Raw genomic sequence first — 16,633 nt, forward strand, 5'->3', positions numbered from 1 at the left:
CAAGAAGTGAGAGGAATATGGAGGCTGCCATATTTACTTTCTGTTAGGCGAGGTTCACAGTGGGACTTTATGGTCACGCGTTATGCTGGGGATACACGGTACGTTTCTGTACCGAGTATCGACCAGCTGATCCGGCCAGCTGATAATATTCAGCTGGTCCGATGAAGCTGCTCATCCCTCGCCCGCTCGATCCCCGCCTGCTGATAAGGAAGCGCCGGCGGGGACGAGCGGTAATCGATCCGCGTGCACGCGTGGACGAGCGGGGACGCGGCTGTGGTCGATCCGCCGGATCGACCCGTGTATTCCCAGCATTATAAAGTTTTATTACACTGCTTAATGCACTACGATGATAAGTCTATGCGACGTTCACTGCCATTAACGTTACAGTGTAATGTGTTGCATTATGGTAACGCACTGCATGCAGGATTGCACTGCATGATTAAATAAAGCCTATTTGATTCTACCGACATCGTGCGGAATTCACTTTCTACAGTACTGGATTTGAGGTCTTAGCAGCCCGTTTTTCCTGCACTGTCGGTGGATGGAGTGTTCGAGCGGAGTTCCACTTACATTGCACTGCATGCAGGCAGTACCTCTAAATGCACACATTAACAGGTACAGTGGAGCATACTTTTCATTGTCTGTTTGCTTTACTGTACCTACTGTATGCAAAGGTAACGCAGCTGTAATGTGTGGTACGACTTTTTTGTTGTATTGCGATGTGTTCCTGTTGAACAGGGAACACAACGCAACGTCCCACTGTGAACCTAGCCTCAAACAATGCAAATTGCATGCTTGTCCTACTAGTCACCAGCCTCTAATACTCATATTCATAGACCCTAAATAAGCATGCAGTTTAGGTGCTCCATTCAGACACTACTAGTGCCCGAAAGATCATCAGGACTGACAGGCAATTGGTATTGTTTAAAGGGAACCTAAACTGAGAGGGATATGGATGTTTCCTTTTAACCACTTCACCACTGAGGGGTTTTACCCCTTGAGCACCAGAGCAATTTTCCCCTTTCAGCGCTCCTTCCATTCATTCATCTATATCTTTATCATTCATTACTTATCACAATGAAATGAACGATATCTTGTTTTTTTCGCCACCAATTAGGCTTTCTTTAGGTGAGATATTATGCCAAGAATTATTTTATTCTAAATGTGTTTTAATGGGAAAATAGGAAAAAATGTGGGAAAAAATGTATTATTTTTCAGTTTTCGGCCATTATAGTTTTTAAATAATGCATGCTACTGTAATTAAAACCCATGAAATGTATTTGCCCATTTGTCCTGGTTATAAAATTATTTAAATTATGTCCCTATCACAATGTTTGGCGCCAATATTTTATTTGGAAATAAAGGTGCATGTTTTTCAGTTTTGCGTCCATCCCCAATTACAAGCCCATAGTTTATAAAGTAATAGTGTTATACCCTCTTGACATAAATATTTAAAAAGTTCAGTCCCTAAAGTAACTATTTATGTATTTTTTTTATTGTAAATTTTTTTTATTACAAAAAATAAAATAAAATTGGGGAGTGTGGGAGGTAATGAGTTAATTTTTATTGTAAAACTATTGTATTTGTATATGAAAAATGCGTTAGGGTGTAGATTTACTATTTGGCCACAAGATGGCCACAGTAACTTTTTGTTTATATGACCTGCAAGCGTACAGGAAGTACGCTTACAGGAAATGTTATGAGGCTGGGAAACTGTTTTTTTTTTCACAATGATCGCTGCTTCTCATAGAAGCAGCTGATCATTGCGGGGGCTTAGATCAACGAACGGGAATGGTTTTTCCCGTTCATTGATCTCCAGGCGAGCGGGCGGCGGCGTGCAGGAGCGTGGGAGCACGCACACGAGCGGGAGCACGGGCGGTGCGAATATCTCCGTCCCTGGGGGTAAAAGGATGGAAAAGGGGACGGAGATATCCGTACCTGTGGGGGTGAAATAGTTAAACAATTCCAGTTGCTTGTAAGTCCTGCTTATCTCTTTGCTGCAGTAGTATTTGGATCTCACACCTGCAACAAGCATGCAGCTAATCCAGTCTGACTTCAGTCAGAGCACCTGATTTGCATGCTTGATAAGGGGCTGTGGCTAATAGTAAAAGGGGCCCATACACCTAACGATTTTCCCGCCAATATACAGCAGATTCAATCACTGTGATCTAATCTGCTGTGAAATCATTGCGCAAACGCTGACCGAGCGATCGATTTCCATCTGAAATCGATCGTTCCCGTCAATTCGTCTGTGCGGAAGATTTCGCTCGATCGCCGGAGGTTCGGGAGTGTGTCGATAGCGGCGCTCGAATGTCCGACGACGAAGCAGCAATACATTACCTGCTTTGCCGGAGCGTGTCCCCGCTGTCACCGCTGCTCCTTTCTAAGCTGGGTTCTGGCAGGCTTTAGTTCTTCCTGTCCCGACAGGAAATTTAAACAGTAGAGCGCCCTCTACTGTTTAAACTTTCCCGGTCATAAAGTGAAGCTGGAGCCCTGGAGCCAAGCGTGGAGAAGAAGACAGCGAAGACCGGGGGACTCGCGCCGGCCGGATCAGATAATGTACGCAGGGGGGCGGCGGCAGCGGCAGCTTCACAGATGGTGAATCGTTTTCATGCTGAAATCGATTCACAATCTGTTTGCAGTAAAGGCAGCCATACGATCCCTCTCTGATCAGATTCGATCAGAGAGGGATCTATCTGTTGGTCGATCTAATGGCAAATCGACCAGTGTATGGCCACCTTAAGAGACACGGGATCAGCAGGAGAGTCAGGCAACTGGTATTATTTTAAAAGGAAAAATCCCTATCCTTCTCAGTTTAGGTTCCCTCAGGGCCGGGCCGAGGCATAGGCAAGAGAGGCTCCAGCCTCAGGGCGCAGTGTAGGAGGGGGCGCACAATTCATTCAGCTGTCATTCCTAATTGTGTTTGAAGCAGAAAGAAATAAGAAAAGGAGATACATGGAAGTGACTACAAGCCATATAACTAGAGATTAAGGTGTTGGGGACCCTGGGGTGCCTCTAGTCTAATAGCAATTAGTGTGTGACAGCTGGGGTGGGAGGGATGGAGGGGCGCACTTTGGTGTCTCAGCCTTGGGTGCTGGAGGACCTTGTCCCGGCTCTGGGTTCCCTAATAAAAGGAAATAAGTATGGCAGTCACCATATGGCTCTCACTTTAGGTTCCCTTTACCCTGCTGTGCATAGGCATGTGGGTTCACATAAGACCAGGCATTTGCTTACAAGCCATGACATAGTTTATTTTTTCATAAATAGTGCTCAGTGTAAAGCAGTGCCATTCTTTCCAATATATGCAGTATTGTGTAACTGTGCAGAACTCCTACATGTTACTTTCAAAAAGGCAGTTATTAGTTTCAGAGCAAATTTAACCATTTCAGCCCGCGGGGATTTTTCACCTTATGCAACAGAGCAATTTTCACCTCCCATTCATTCGCCAATTACTTTATCACTACTTATCACAATGAATTGTTCTATATCTTGTTTTTTCCGCCACCAATTAGGCTTTCTTTGGGTGTTACATTTTGCTAAGAATCAGCGGCCTAGCTTAGGAGCTGTGGGCCCCGATGCAAGTATTTACATTGGGGTCCCCTAATCACTCTATTCATAACAATTGATATGGCGCACCAAAACCTGCCAATGGCAACTACAGTGTCAGAGGTGCAAGAAGGGGATGGGGAGCAGTTTGTTAATGATTACCACTATTCAAAGTATCTATAGAAGTGATTATTATGCGCACAGGACCAAAAGAGAGCTAATACTGAAGTTCTGGGAGGGCCCTACGGGGCCCCTCTGGCCCAAGGGCCCCAATGCGGTCGCAACCTCTGCACCCCCTATTGCTATGCCCCTGCTAAGAATATTTTTTTTCTAAATATAGGCAGTGTTTTCCAGGCAGTGTTTTCTGCTTGGATGTACTGAGATTCTCCTAAGTGAAGTTGGACTAGTCTAAAACTTGTCAGTTCACAGGTATTTTAAATTTTATAGTTTTTCCTAATAGTGGTCCTCCCAGCAAGGGATATATACAAATATGCTAGCCTCCCTGCTCTCTGCACACCTTTTTTTGGCAACTGGATGGAGCAACTGCCATTCACTAAGTGCTTTTGAAAATAAATAAAACACTGAGAACTCCCCATGAGGGGATGAGCTGGTCCAAAACCTGTCAGTTCTGTAAGATTTCTACAACCTACTGTAAATCACAGCAACATATGAGAAAAGTAATTTATAGCACATTTAAAATGTCAGTTTTAAAGGGATGAGTTGGCACCCTTTCTGCGCTGCCATCTTTGAAAATCTCCTTAAAGAGAACCCGAGGTGGGATTTAATTATGTTACTTGGGCACAGAGGCTGGTTGTGCACACTAAGACCAGCCTCCGTTGCCCCATGGTGTGCCTCCATGTCCCCCCTGCGCGCCGCTATAGCCCCCGCAGTGCGTCGCCAGCACAATGTTTACCTCTGCGCTGTCAGTCAGCGCCGCTCCCCGCCCCCTCCGCATCGGCGCTACCCGCCCGCGTCACTTCCCTCCTATCAGCGGGAGGGAAGGGACACGGGCGGGTAGCGCCGATGCGGAGGAGGCGGGGGAGCGGTGCTGACAGACAGCGCTTAGGTTAACATTGTGCTGGCGACACGCTGCGTGTCGCCAGCACTGCGGGGGTATAGCGGCGCGCAGGGGGGACATGGAGGCACACGATGGGGCAACGGAGGCTGGTCTTAGTGTGCACAACCAGCCTCTGTGCCCCACTAACATAATTAAATCCCACCTCGGGTTCTCTTTAATTTCCTGTATTGATAAGAAGAGATCTTTGGAAATTAAAAAACGCTAAATAAGAATCATAAGCAAGTGAGGTCAATGACAATAGGGCTGATTAAACATAACAAAAGCTAAGAAAATTAGAGCAGTTTTCTACCTACAAAATTGCAGCCACTGGATATTGTGATACCCGAACATACAATAAAAAATGCATAATCTGAGATTAGCTGAAAGGAAAACTTATGTGAGAGGAATAGGGAGGCTGCCATCTTCATTCCCTCATAAACAATGCCAGTTGCCTGGCTGTCATGCTGAGCTTTTGGCTTTAGTTGTTTTTGAGTCCCACACCTGCAGCAAGTGGAATTGAACCAGAGACAAAGCATCTGATCTGCCACGCATAATACAGCCACACCCAATACAGTATAATAATATGGTAGGTCATCATGCTGGGTACACATAATGCAATTTCCCGTCCGACTGACAGGATCTGACAATTATTTTCTAAATATTCAATCTGCTCCTGATCAACAACGGGATCAATCAGGAGCAGTTTGGATACAGATAATAATGAGGACCGCCGACGTTGGTAATGAAGGGTAAAGTGAAGCATTCACACAGCAGGGCACAGGGCTGTTACTGCTGCTACATCCAAAGTCAACTGTAGCAGGGAAAGAAAGGGGGCAGGGAGAAACATAGTGCAGGCAGCACCATGCTGGTGCTGTGAGCTGCAGGATACCTCAACTTGTGCCTGTCCCTAGACACTGCATCGGCCCTGGTTGGAGGGGGGATTCTGGGCAGCTGTAATCCCCCTGCATTTGCCTATAGTATTTGAAGCGGAGCATCAGCACAAAAGTCAGGCAACTGGATTGTTTATTAGAGAATGAAAATGGCAGCCTCCATATTTCTCTTACTTCAGGTACCATTTAATTAATGAAATGATCATTTAAGGATCAGTAGGATGACTTGGGATGTGGATAGGGCAGGCATGACTTTTAAGGTGGCCACACACCATACAATTTTTATATTTATTTTCAATTCAAGAATTACAATCAATTTTTCTCATTGACTGAAACATTTGAAAAAGCTGACCAATGTGTCACACACCTATGGTCAATTTCCCCCCAATCAAATAAAAAAGGAAAGAAAACTCTGAAAAAATTGCTTGGGTCCATGAATAAAGAAATTGACAATCCACCCTATACTATTCAACTTTCATAAAGATTGATCAGAAAAATCCGCCACTCTCGATCAGCTTTATTGAAAACAAACAGGAAAATTGATCTGATTTCTCAAGTGAATGAAAAATAGGTTTTGATTTATCTGCCCAACTGACAGATTTAATCAAATTGCCGTAAAATTTGATTATTTTATTGTATCATGTGTGCCACCTTGAGGCTAATTTCACACCAGGACGTTGCGTTAGAGGGGGCGTTAAGGTCACATAACGTCCCCCTAACGCAACGCCTGGTGGTGCTGGATCTGGACGTCAGAGTGAGCCGCGTTGTGCAGCTCACTCTGGCGTCAGTGATGCCGTGATGCGCACTCTTGTGCGCATGCGGCATCACGTGGTCCCGCCGGCCAATCGCCGCACAGAGCGGCCGCTCCAGGAAGTAAACACTGCACGTCACAACGTGCAGTGCATATTAATTAGCCATGTGCCTGGCCGCTCTCCGCTCCTCCACAACATTACTGAGCATGTGCAAGCAGTCTAACGTGGCTCAGCCACGTCTAAAGTACTGCATGCAGTACGTTGTCTTGTGACGCAGCGTTACAATGTAACGCAACGTGGGCACTGTGAACAGCCCCATTGATTTTTCATTACTGTGCGGTGGGGTGCGTTACAGGCTGCTCTAACGTGCGCCTGTAACGTCCCACTGTGAAACCAGCCTTACAAGTTGAACTTCAAATATATATTCAGCAGCTTTTATTTCTCATCCTACTGATCCTTTTGATTGGCAGCAATCATGCATAGATCATACTCATAACTTTGTTCTATCTATCTTTGTGACAGATTGGTTTTAGAAACTGAAATGACAAGGAACTAAATCTAAAAACATATTTTATATTTTATCCAGTAATTTGGACTACAGGAAAATAATACACAGAATACTTGCTTGATCACTTTACGTATTTAGCAACACAGCCTGAAACTGGTAAATTGATATCGTGGCTCATATCCAACCTAATATAAATTTTCAAATTTGATGATGCTTGCATGAGCCAAAATACCTTTTAACAATATTAGGTAGCATTGAGGATTGCAGCGTTTAATGATTTATATTACTACAAGAGCTCTGCAGAGTAGAAACTTTATTGCTAAGTATATTTTGCAAACAAATCATGTTTAGTTTGTAACAGTGTAACACATATGTTAATTAAATGAATGTCATTCATACTTTTACATCAACTTTGCTTTTCCTGAAATTACATTAGGAAGATTTGCACATAATCTAATTAAGCAGTAGGGTATTGTACCGTGTTAGCCATCAGTAAAAGCAAGAAGTTTTAAATCAGGATGATACCATTTATTGGCTAACTACAAATGAATAAGAATAAACAAGCTTTCGGCCTTGCAGCCTTCGTCAGGTTTATATCCTGTTAGTTTGCAAGCTGGTGGTACAGACAGCTTATATACATGCAACATCAAAAGGAAAAACAGATATTTTTTTCAAGCATAAATACATCATTAAGATGCCTTAATACAAACAGACCATCTAAATGGGGTAAGATAAGGATCCTTGTTTACTTTATTGCTCACAGACCTGGTATTAGGATTGACCCAGAGGTATCGTAAATTCTTAGTTCACAAGTTCAGCTAGGGTGGCTGAGACAGTTCATATATCATCAATCTCATACCAATATAGAAAGTTGTTGTCCTTATTCAGACCCTTCTGCACAGCTTTGAAACAATTTATAAATTTTGTTTCTGCTATTAATCGGTCATTTGACGTTTTGAAGCCGCCCTTCAGGGCAGTGACACGAAGATCATCTATGCTGTGTCCGTTGGACCGAAAGTGTGTAGCAACTGGGAGTCCAGATTTGGTATCATTAATAGTGTGCCTGTGTCCATTCATACGTTTGCGCAGAGTTTGTCCAGTTTCTCCCACGTACATAACATTGGGGCATTTAGCACACATGATCAGATATACCAGATTGGTGGACCCACAAGAAAACTTACCTACTCTCACACAGAGATTAACTTTCTGGACACCACCATATACATCAGGGGTAACAACATACAAACCTCTGTGTATCGCAAACCTACAGACCGTCCCACATACCTAAGATATGACAGTTTTCATCCCAAGCACATTAAGAACTCTATAATTTACAGCCAAGCTATAAGGTACAACCGGATTTGTTCTGACAGGATGGACAGAGACAAGCACCTGGATCACCTTAAGAACACTTTCATTAAACAAGGTTACAGTCCTCCCATGGCTGAGGCCCAAATCAGGAAAGCCAGCAACATCCCCAGGACTGAACTCCTGAAATATAAGCAAAACCAGAAAGAGGAACGTGTCCCTTTGGTTGTCACCTACAACCCACACCTGGAAATCTTAAGGAGGATTGCTAAGGAACTTCATCCCATTTTACACAAGGATCACAGACTGAGAACGATATTCCCTAAACCTCCACTCTTGTCATATCGGCAACCACACAATCTAAAGCAGATGATTGTCAGGAGCTCTTTGAATAGGCCTCAACAAAACGGAACATCACCCTGCCGACAAAAAATATGTGGGAGCTGCAGACACATTTACTCCACTGACAGGGTAACGATACCAGGTTCACAACAGGAGTACAGAATACAAGGTAAATTTTCTTGTGGGTCCACCAATCTGGTATATCTGATCATGTGTGCTAAATGCCCCAATGTTATGTACGTGGGAGAAACTGGACAAACTCTGCGCAAACGTATGAATGGACACAGGCACACTATTAATGATACCAAATCTGGACTCCCAGTTGCTACACACTTTCGGTCCAACGGACACAGCATGGATGATCTTCGTGTCACTGCCCTGAAGGGCGGCTTCAAAACGTCAAATGACCGATTAATAGCAGAAACAAAATTTATAAATTGTTTCAAAGCTGTGCAGAAGGGTCTGAATAAGGACAACAACTTTCTATATTGGTATGAGATTGATGATATATGAACTGTCTCAGCCACCCTAGCTGAACTTGTGAACTAAGAATTTACGATACCTCTGGGTCAATCCTAATACCAGGTCTGTGAGCAATAAAGTAAACAAGGATCCTTATCTTACCCCATTTAGATGGTCTGTTTGTATTAAGGCATCTTAATGATGTATTTATGCTTGAAAAAAATATCTGTTTTTCCTTTTGATGTTGCATGTATATAAGCTGTCTGTACCACCAGCTTGCAAACTAACAGGATATAAACCTGACGAAGGCTGCAAGGCCGAAAGCTTGTTTATTCTTATTCATTTGTAGTTAGCCAATAAATGGTATCATCCTGATTTATAACTTCTTGCATAATCTAATTAACTGATAAAAAAAATCTTGTAAATAGTTTAAAGTGGACCTGAACTTTTGCACAGGACAAAAGGAAAATATAAAAAATGCACCCTGTATGTATCTAGTGAGTTTAACCTGACTAATTCTTCCTCATCGGTGACTAATCCACATTGTAATTTGATCTCTCAGCGTTGTCAGCAGACTGCTTTGGCAGAGCAGCTAATTTGTAAACACACTAACCATATGTCTGCCTCCATGAAAGCAGGAAATAGACACACTGCAGCTGTATTGCAGGATTTGTATCAGCTGTAACAAATAACTGTTTTTTCTTTAAAGGTTATTATGCTGTTGCTTATTTTTTAGAGCAGAGAGGAAGTTCTAAGGTCAGGTCCGCTTTAAAGATAACATACAGGTACTACCTCAAAGTTATAATAGTTTTCAGATCTGAACCTACATATTCTGTCAAATGTGTCTATAGCAACTGTGCAGATTACTGGTCTGAGGATTTGAGCTACAAGTTGTAGGTATAAATTAACCGCAGGCTGTCTAGCCTAGGTACAACTTGCATTAGATGTGCTCTGGTTGTTTACAATACTATCTGGACCACTTTCTCAGCTTCCAAAGTGTTTACGAAGTATCTTCTTCATTGCCCTTTGCCCCTTTCTCCTCAGAAAAGTATATAAGAGAAGAGAATTACACAGCATAGGTGCACTATCAGAATTTTATGAAGCTGGAAAGTGGTCATTCCACACAAATGTTTGTCATGTTGCAGCTTTGTTATCAGTAGCAGGTGCTTGGTTTCACGCTTTATCAGCACTGCATGTCACAAAAATGTTGATAAACTAAAAGTGTGCACGAGATGAAGAAAAAAAATAGATACGGACAGTGGCATAGCTAAGGAGCTGTGGGCCCCGGTGCAAGTTTTACAATAGGCCCCCCTAAGCACTCTATACATAACAATTGATACAGCGCACCAAAACCTGCCAATGGCAACTACAGTGTCAGAGGTGCAAGAAGGGGATGGGGAGCAGTTTGTTAATGATTACTACTATTCAAAGCATCTATAGAAGTGATTATTATGAGCACAGGACCAATAGAAAGCTAATACTGTAGTTGAGGGAGGGCCCTTCGGGGCCCCTCTGGCCCAAGGGCCCCGATGCGGTCGCTACCTCTGCACCCCCTATTGCTACGCCCCTGGATACGGACGGTGCTAAGAAGGGTGACAGTAATTTCGGGCGCCTGAGGCAAGTGGACAAATCGGGCGCCGCCATTCACTCCCATAATAAATATCGTTTAATGGGCGCCCGACAGGAAAAAAGGGCGCCGGAGAAAAATAACGTTTTATAAGCGGCGCCCGGAGACTTTTACTGTTTTATAACTGCTTCTCATGATTACACATTATTTTATGATTTATAATTTTTTAAACATTATTTTTAAACGAAAAACAGTACAATCTTTTTTAAAACATTATTTTTAAACGAAAAACAGCACAATATTTTTTCACACGTTATTAATGCTTATCACAGGGGGGTCTTAGGTTTAGGCACCACCAGGGGGGTCTTAGGTTTAGGCATCAACAGGGGGGTCTTAGGTTTAGGCACCACCAGGGGAGTCTTAGGTTTAGGCACCACCAGGGGAGTCTTAGGTTTAGGCACCACCAGGGGGGTCTTAGGTTTAGGCACCAACACGGGGGTCTAGGGGTTAGGGGTAGGTACAGGGAGGGTTACTTACTATTTTTTTTAAACGTTATTATACGTTTCACTTTTTAAACGGAAGATTAACGTTTTCACAATTGCCAATTTCATGCACATTATTTAATGATTTATAACTTTATAAAACATTATTTTTAAACGAAATATAGTACATTATATTTTTAAACGTTATCCATGTTTATCGTTTAAAACCCGGCACCCTTTTTTCCCAGCGCCCCTTTTTAACGTACGCAAGGAAGAGAGAAGCCTCTTCGCTCCCACCGTTGCTATGCGCTTACCCCAGATAGGCTATCATGGCAATGCTCCCCTTTGTACATGACCGCGGCCATACTGCACCTGCGCAAGTGTTTGTCCGTGTCTGCGCAGTAAGTCAAAGTCACTCCTGAGCCTCTGCAGAGTCTATAGAGGCTTCCCTCCTCTAAGGTATATATTTTTGGTGTTTTCTGCAGCCTTTGGTTCTTTTTAAGAGCTACATGCTCAGAGATGTATGTTTTTATATTTTACAGCATACTTAGAGAGCCCCTCCCCCATTATTACAAATTCATAAACTAATGAGATAAACAGTTGTAGCTAAAGTTTTAGTCCTAAATAGGACTTTCCTGGAATCCCATAGTTTTATTTTGTCTTCAACTACTTTGCATCCCTGGGTTTGTACCCCTTAAAGGGTACCTAAAGTGAAAAAAAGAGCAGTTTAACTTACCTTGGGCTGGTTCCATCCCCCTGCAGTCCTCCTGTGACATCACTGTCATTTTGCAATCATCTAGTAAGCCACAGTTCCCCTCTGAATGCTGGCCAGCCATTGGCTACTGTGCATGCGTGGCCCTGGGCCATGCGTCTCCTGATCATGCATAGCTGGAAGCATTGTGTGCATGCACAGTAGCAATTTTTAAGCACTGCACAAGCACTGAACACTCCTGTGCACGGGAGCATGATCAGGAGGGGCGTGGCCCGGGGTCGTGCATGCAGCAGACAGAAGGGCACTGCAGTTGACCAGAGGATCACATAATGACGAAGAGTGCACAGAAGGACTGCAGGGGGATGGAAGAAGCCCCAGGTAAATTAAACTGCTCTTTTTTTCAGTTAGGTTCCCTTTAAGATTCCTGACAATTTTGGCATTTCAGCTGTGTCCCTATTGACACAAGAATACATTATTTGGCTTGTCCAAATTAAAATGATTTTACATATGCCACATTTCATCACTATGTGGGTATGTAGCGTACAATTATTGCTAGCCTGTGCATTTGTGGTGATGTGACCACTAGGGCTCGCAGTTTGGGGACCCCGTACTGTACAGATGCATTGCTAGGCAACAGCACAGCAATGCATCTATACAGTGCTGGGTCCCTGAACTGTCATCCTAGTGCTCTCTTCCGATCGCTGTGGGTGGCGGCCATTATAGTTGTACACAAATTTTAAGGCCAAGTATAGGTGACAAAACAGGTTCATTAGTCAGATAGGGGTTAACATTTCACTACAGGAAAAAAATATATTTTTTTAATGTGACACTGTCACTTTAAAGAGACTCTGAAGCGAGAATAAATCTCGCTTCAGAGCTCATAGTTAGCAGGGGCACGTGTGCCCCTGCTAAACCGCCACATACGCGCCGCTAAACGGGGGTCCCTTCACCCCCAAACCCCCCACTGCGACAAATTGGTCGCAGGCTTGGTCGCTCCTGGAGGCAGGGCTAACGGCTGCAGCCCTGCCTCCATTCGCGTCTATCAGCCGCGCATCGCCGCCTCTCTCCCGCCCCCCTCAGTATAGGAAGACTGAGAGGGGCAGGGGAGAGGCAGAGATACGCGGTGACAGACGCGCGTGGGGCAGGGCTGCGGCGGTTAGCCCTGCCCCAACCAGGAAGCGCTCCCCCGCTGCACGGAGGGGGATTTGGGGGTGAAGGGACCCCCGTTAAGCCGCAGGATAGCGGCGTTTTAGCAGGGGCACACGTGCCCCTGCTATATATGAGGTCTGAAGCGAGATTTATTCTCGCTTCAGACTCTCTTTAACTTTTTTCACAAACTTTTTTTTTTACTTTTTATGAATGATTGCTTCTATACATACACTACCCGATTAAATGCAGTAAAATATGACATATCTGACTGGTTTCGAACTAGTTTATCTACTCATGGTAAATTCTTAGTATTTCCTTTATTCTTTGCAGAGCACTCCCTGGAAAGGATCTATACAAAGATGTTGGTGTGCTGTCACAACAGCCTCCTTTAATGTTATTTAACATTATTTATATTCTTTGTATTAGTATATTCCAGTCCCCCTGCAAGATTTAGTTATTTAGCATTTCCCAACTGTAACTCCCTGCTCAACAGCCTTGTCTAGATGTTTCTGCAACAGTTGAGTTCAGTTAGTGAGGAGATCCTGCTGTGCTTGTAGTCGCATCATATTTTTACCTATGAATATGCTCTAAAAAACATCTTTGTATGCTTTCAACGCAAGTAAAGATACTACAGATTATACTTGGAGTCATTATTTCATCGAGTAAACTGCCTGTGGAGGTTTCCAAATCAGTGTGGAGTTGTACTGATATACAGACTGGGTCTTCTGGAGTATGCCTCACACATAAAGCGGGAATTCGAAACAGAACAGTAAAAATATGATATCTGCAAGAAGGTAATGGGATTTCCTGTCATCTCATCAGTAAAGGACTGATCTGCAATACGATAAAGGATTACTTAGCTACACCTCAAACACAAATCTACAAAGAGTAAATAGACGTTCAGCAAAAAAGTACAAGAATTGCCTGTCTGCCTTCCTACAGTGAATACAGTGAGTACAGACTGCTTCAGAAATTGTACATTTCTTCTGTTTGGGACTATCGCTATTAAGTTTAAAAAAAAAAAAAAAAAATCACCCAGTGATAAGATTCATAAGCATCATATCTGCAACCATAGAGCATGTCTATTTCTATGCATTCTATTAACATGGAAGATGAATTAATGCTCGGTCAAGATGATTCAGATAAACATATTGTACTACCTGAGAGACCAAGGCGGTCAATACATCTTTCTCTAAAGGCAAGAGAGAGGTATGAAGCAGAAAGTGAAGGAATGTTCCATAGTCTGTCTGAATTGTGGATAAAAACGCTGCAACACATATCTGATATTGAGAAGACTGGCAGTAATGGAGAGCAATTAAACAATGCACTTACAAGACTTAAGAAGACATATGAAAATTACAGGAAACTCTCTGAAAAATATTCTTCCTTTCTATCGCAAGTTAGTACAGAACAAGCGTCAAAAGAGTTGGATGACTTTACCACTGCTGATCAACAGAGACATGTTGCGTTTATGGAAGCGAAGTTACAGTTAGAGAATAGGATAGCAAATTTGATCGAAACTACATCCTGTACCTCTATTTCTTCTAGACACTCAAAAAAACCGTCAGTGCAAGCAACCTCTCACAGATTTACTAGATCAAGCAAATCGCTGCAGTCACTCTCCCAGAGGTCAGCATTAAGCATTTAGTTAGTCAAAGCCCGTGCAGAAGCAGAGGCTGCGAAAGCACAATCTTATTGCTTTGAACAAGAATCGACTCTTAAAGCGGACGCAGCACGCAAACAGGCGGAAGCAGCACGCAAACAGGCTGAAGCACAGGCAGAAGCAACACGTGTGCAGGCAGAAGCACAGGCAGAAGCAACACGTGTGCAGGCAGAAGCACAGGCAGAAGCAACACGTGTGCAGGCAGAAGCACAGGCAGAAGCAACACGTGTGCAGGCAGAAGCAACACGTGTGCAGGCAGAAGCACAGGCAGAAGCAACACGTGTACAGGCAGAGACAGAGGCCCAGTTAGAACTTCTGCAAAAGAAAAGAGAAGAAGCAGCAGCTCTAGCAAGGTTAAAGGTCTTCGAACAAGCTGTGGAAGAGGAAGAAGGAATTAATCACCCTAGCCTAAAGTCTGCTGACGATCCTGCTAAACGAACTTTGCAATTTGTTATGAACCAGAACAATGGATATACTCCCCTGCATACAGCTGAAGTCTCTACACCTACCTGTTCAGCAAGTAAGCAGCCAGAATGCATACCATTAAAACATGAATCTCAGCTTAACACTGTACCTTTGAAGGATTCTGCTATGCTGTCCAACACTACAAGTCCAAGAGAACAAATCTATACACCTTGTCAGACCTCAGCAAGATATAATCACAAAGAAATATCACAACCAATTGGAACAAATCCCATGAATCTCATAACACAGTCTTTTTCAAGCTCCCATGCTCCAAACATCACACAGATCAAACCCTCGCCTGGAGTAAACACATCTGCATCTCCATTCTCTACATCACCACTGGAACAGCACAAGCCACATACTGTCTGCAGTGGTGACGCATTTCCACGTGCAGAAATAAAATCAGAAAAGTCTGAAATTGTAGAAGTTGGCAAGTATATGATTCGCCGAGAGCTTCTTAACTCTGGACTAACGAAATTTGATGATCAACCAGAAAACTACAGAGGTTGGCGAGCTACATTCAAGACTATAATCCAGAACCTGGAGATTGAGCCTATAGGAGAACTTGACCTACTTATCAAATGGTTGGGACCGCAGTCATCAGAACAAGTTAAAAGACTGAAATCTGTTCATTGCGATGATCCAGCAACGGGTCTTAACATAGTTTGGGAGAGATTAGAGAGAGTTTATGGATGTTCTGAAGCTATTGAGCTTGCCTTATTCAAGAGACTTCGAAACTTCCCAAAACTGTCTAACAAGGACAACCACACGTTTCAAGAATTAAGCGACCTTCTTCTTGAAGTAGAAAGAGCCAAGGCAGACCCACACCTTCCAGGTCTTGTCTACTTGGATACAGCTCATGGTGTAAACCCAATTGTACAGAAGTTGCCACCGAATATTCAGAGTGAATGGGCAAAGAAAGGATCTAAATATAAACAGGACTATAAAGTATCCTTTCCACCTTTTTCTTTTTTCTCCAAATTTATTAGAGACATAGCTACTGTAAAGAATGACCCAAGCTTTTTATTTTTTGATACTACAATTCTTCCTTCAACACCTTTAAATTGCGATACTCAAGGCAAGTTTAAGGACTCACGGAACTCTATCTATGTCAAGAAGACTGGAATCTTCTCAAGTTCTCAAGACTCTGATTTTAAACCACAGCAAGTCATGGAAAATGATCCTAGGTATCAATGTTCTATTCATAACAAGCCACACCCTCTTAGAAATTGTCGTGTGTTTAAACAAATGCCCTTTGAAGAGCGCAAGTCTTTCCTCAGAGAACACGATATTTGTTATAGATGTTGTGCATCTACAGACCACTTTGCTAAAGACTGTAAAGTTCCTGTCAAATGTTTTGACTGCAACAGTGATAAACACATAACGGCTTATCATCCTGGTTCCCCCAAAGAAGTGCTTCAAACTGCTCAAGCCTCAAAGACCACACCAAGTTATGGCGGGGAGAGTACTGAGGAAATGACAGCATCTGTATCCACAAAATGTACTGAGGTATGTGAAGAAGGATTCCACAGAAAGTCATGCAGTAAAATATGTCTGGTCAAGGTATATCCAGAAGGACGACCACAGAGCGCAGTGAAGATGTATGCTATCCTTGACGACCAGAGCAATCGTTCATTAGCAAGTCCAGAATTCTTCAACGTGTTCAATATTCAAGGAGAAACCTGGCCCTACACTTTACGAACTTGCTCAGGCCTGGTTAAGATATCTGG

The sequence above is a fragment of the Hyperolius riggenbachi genome, chromosome 1, assembly GCF_040937935.1.
Source record: "Hyperolius riggenbachi isolate aHypRig1 chromosome 1, aHypRig1.pri, whole genome shotgun sequence".
In the NCBI taxonomy this organism is placed as follows: domain Eukaryota; kingdom Metazoa; phylum Chordata; class Amphibia; order Anura; family Hyperoliidae; genus Hyperolius; species Hyperolius riggenbachi.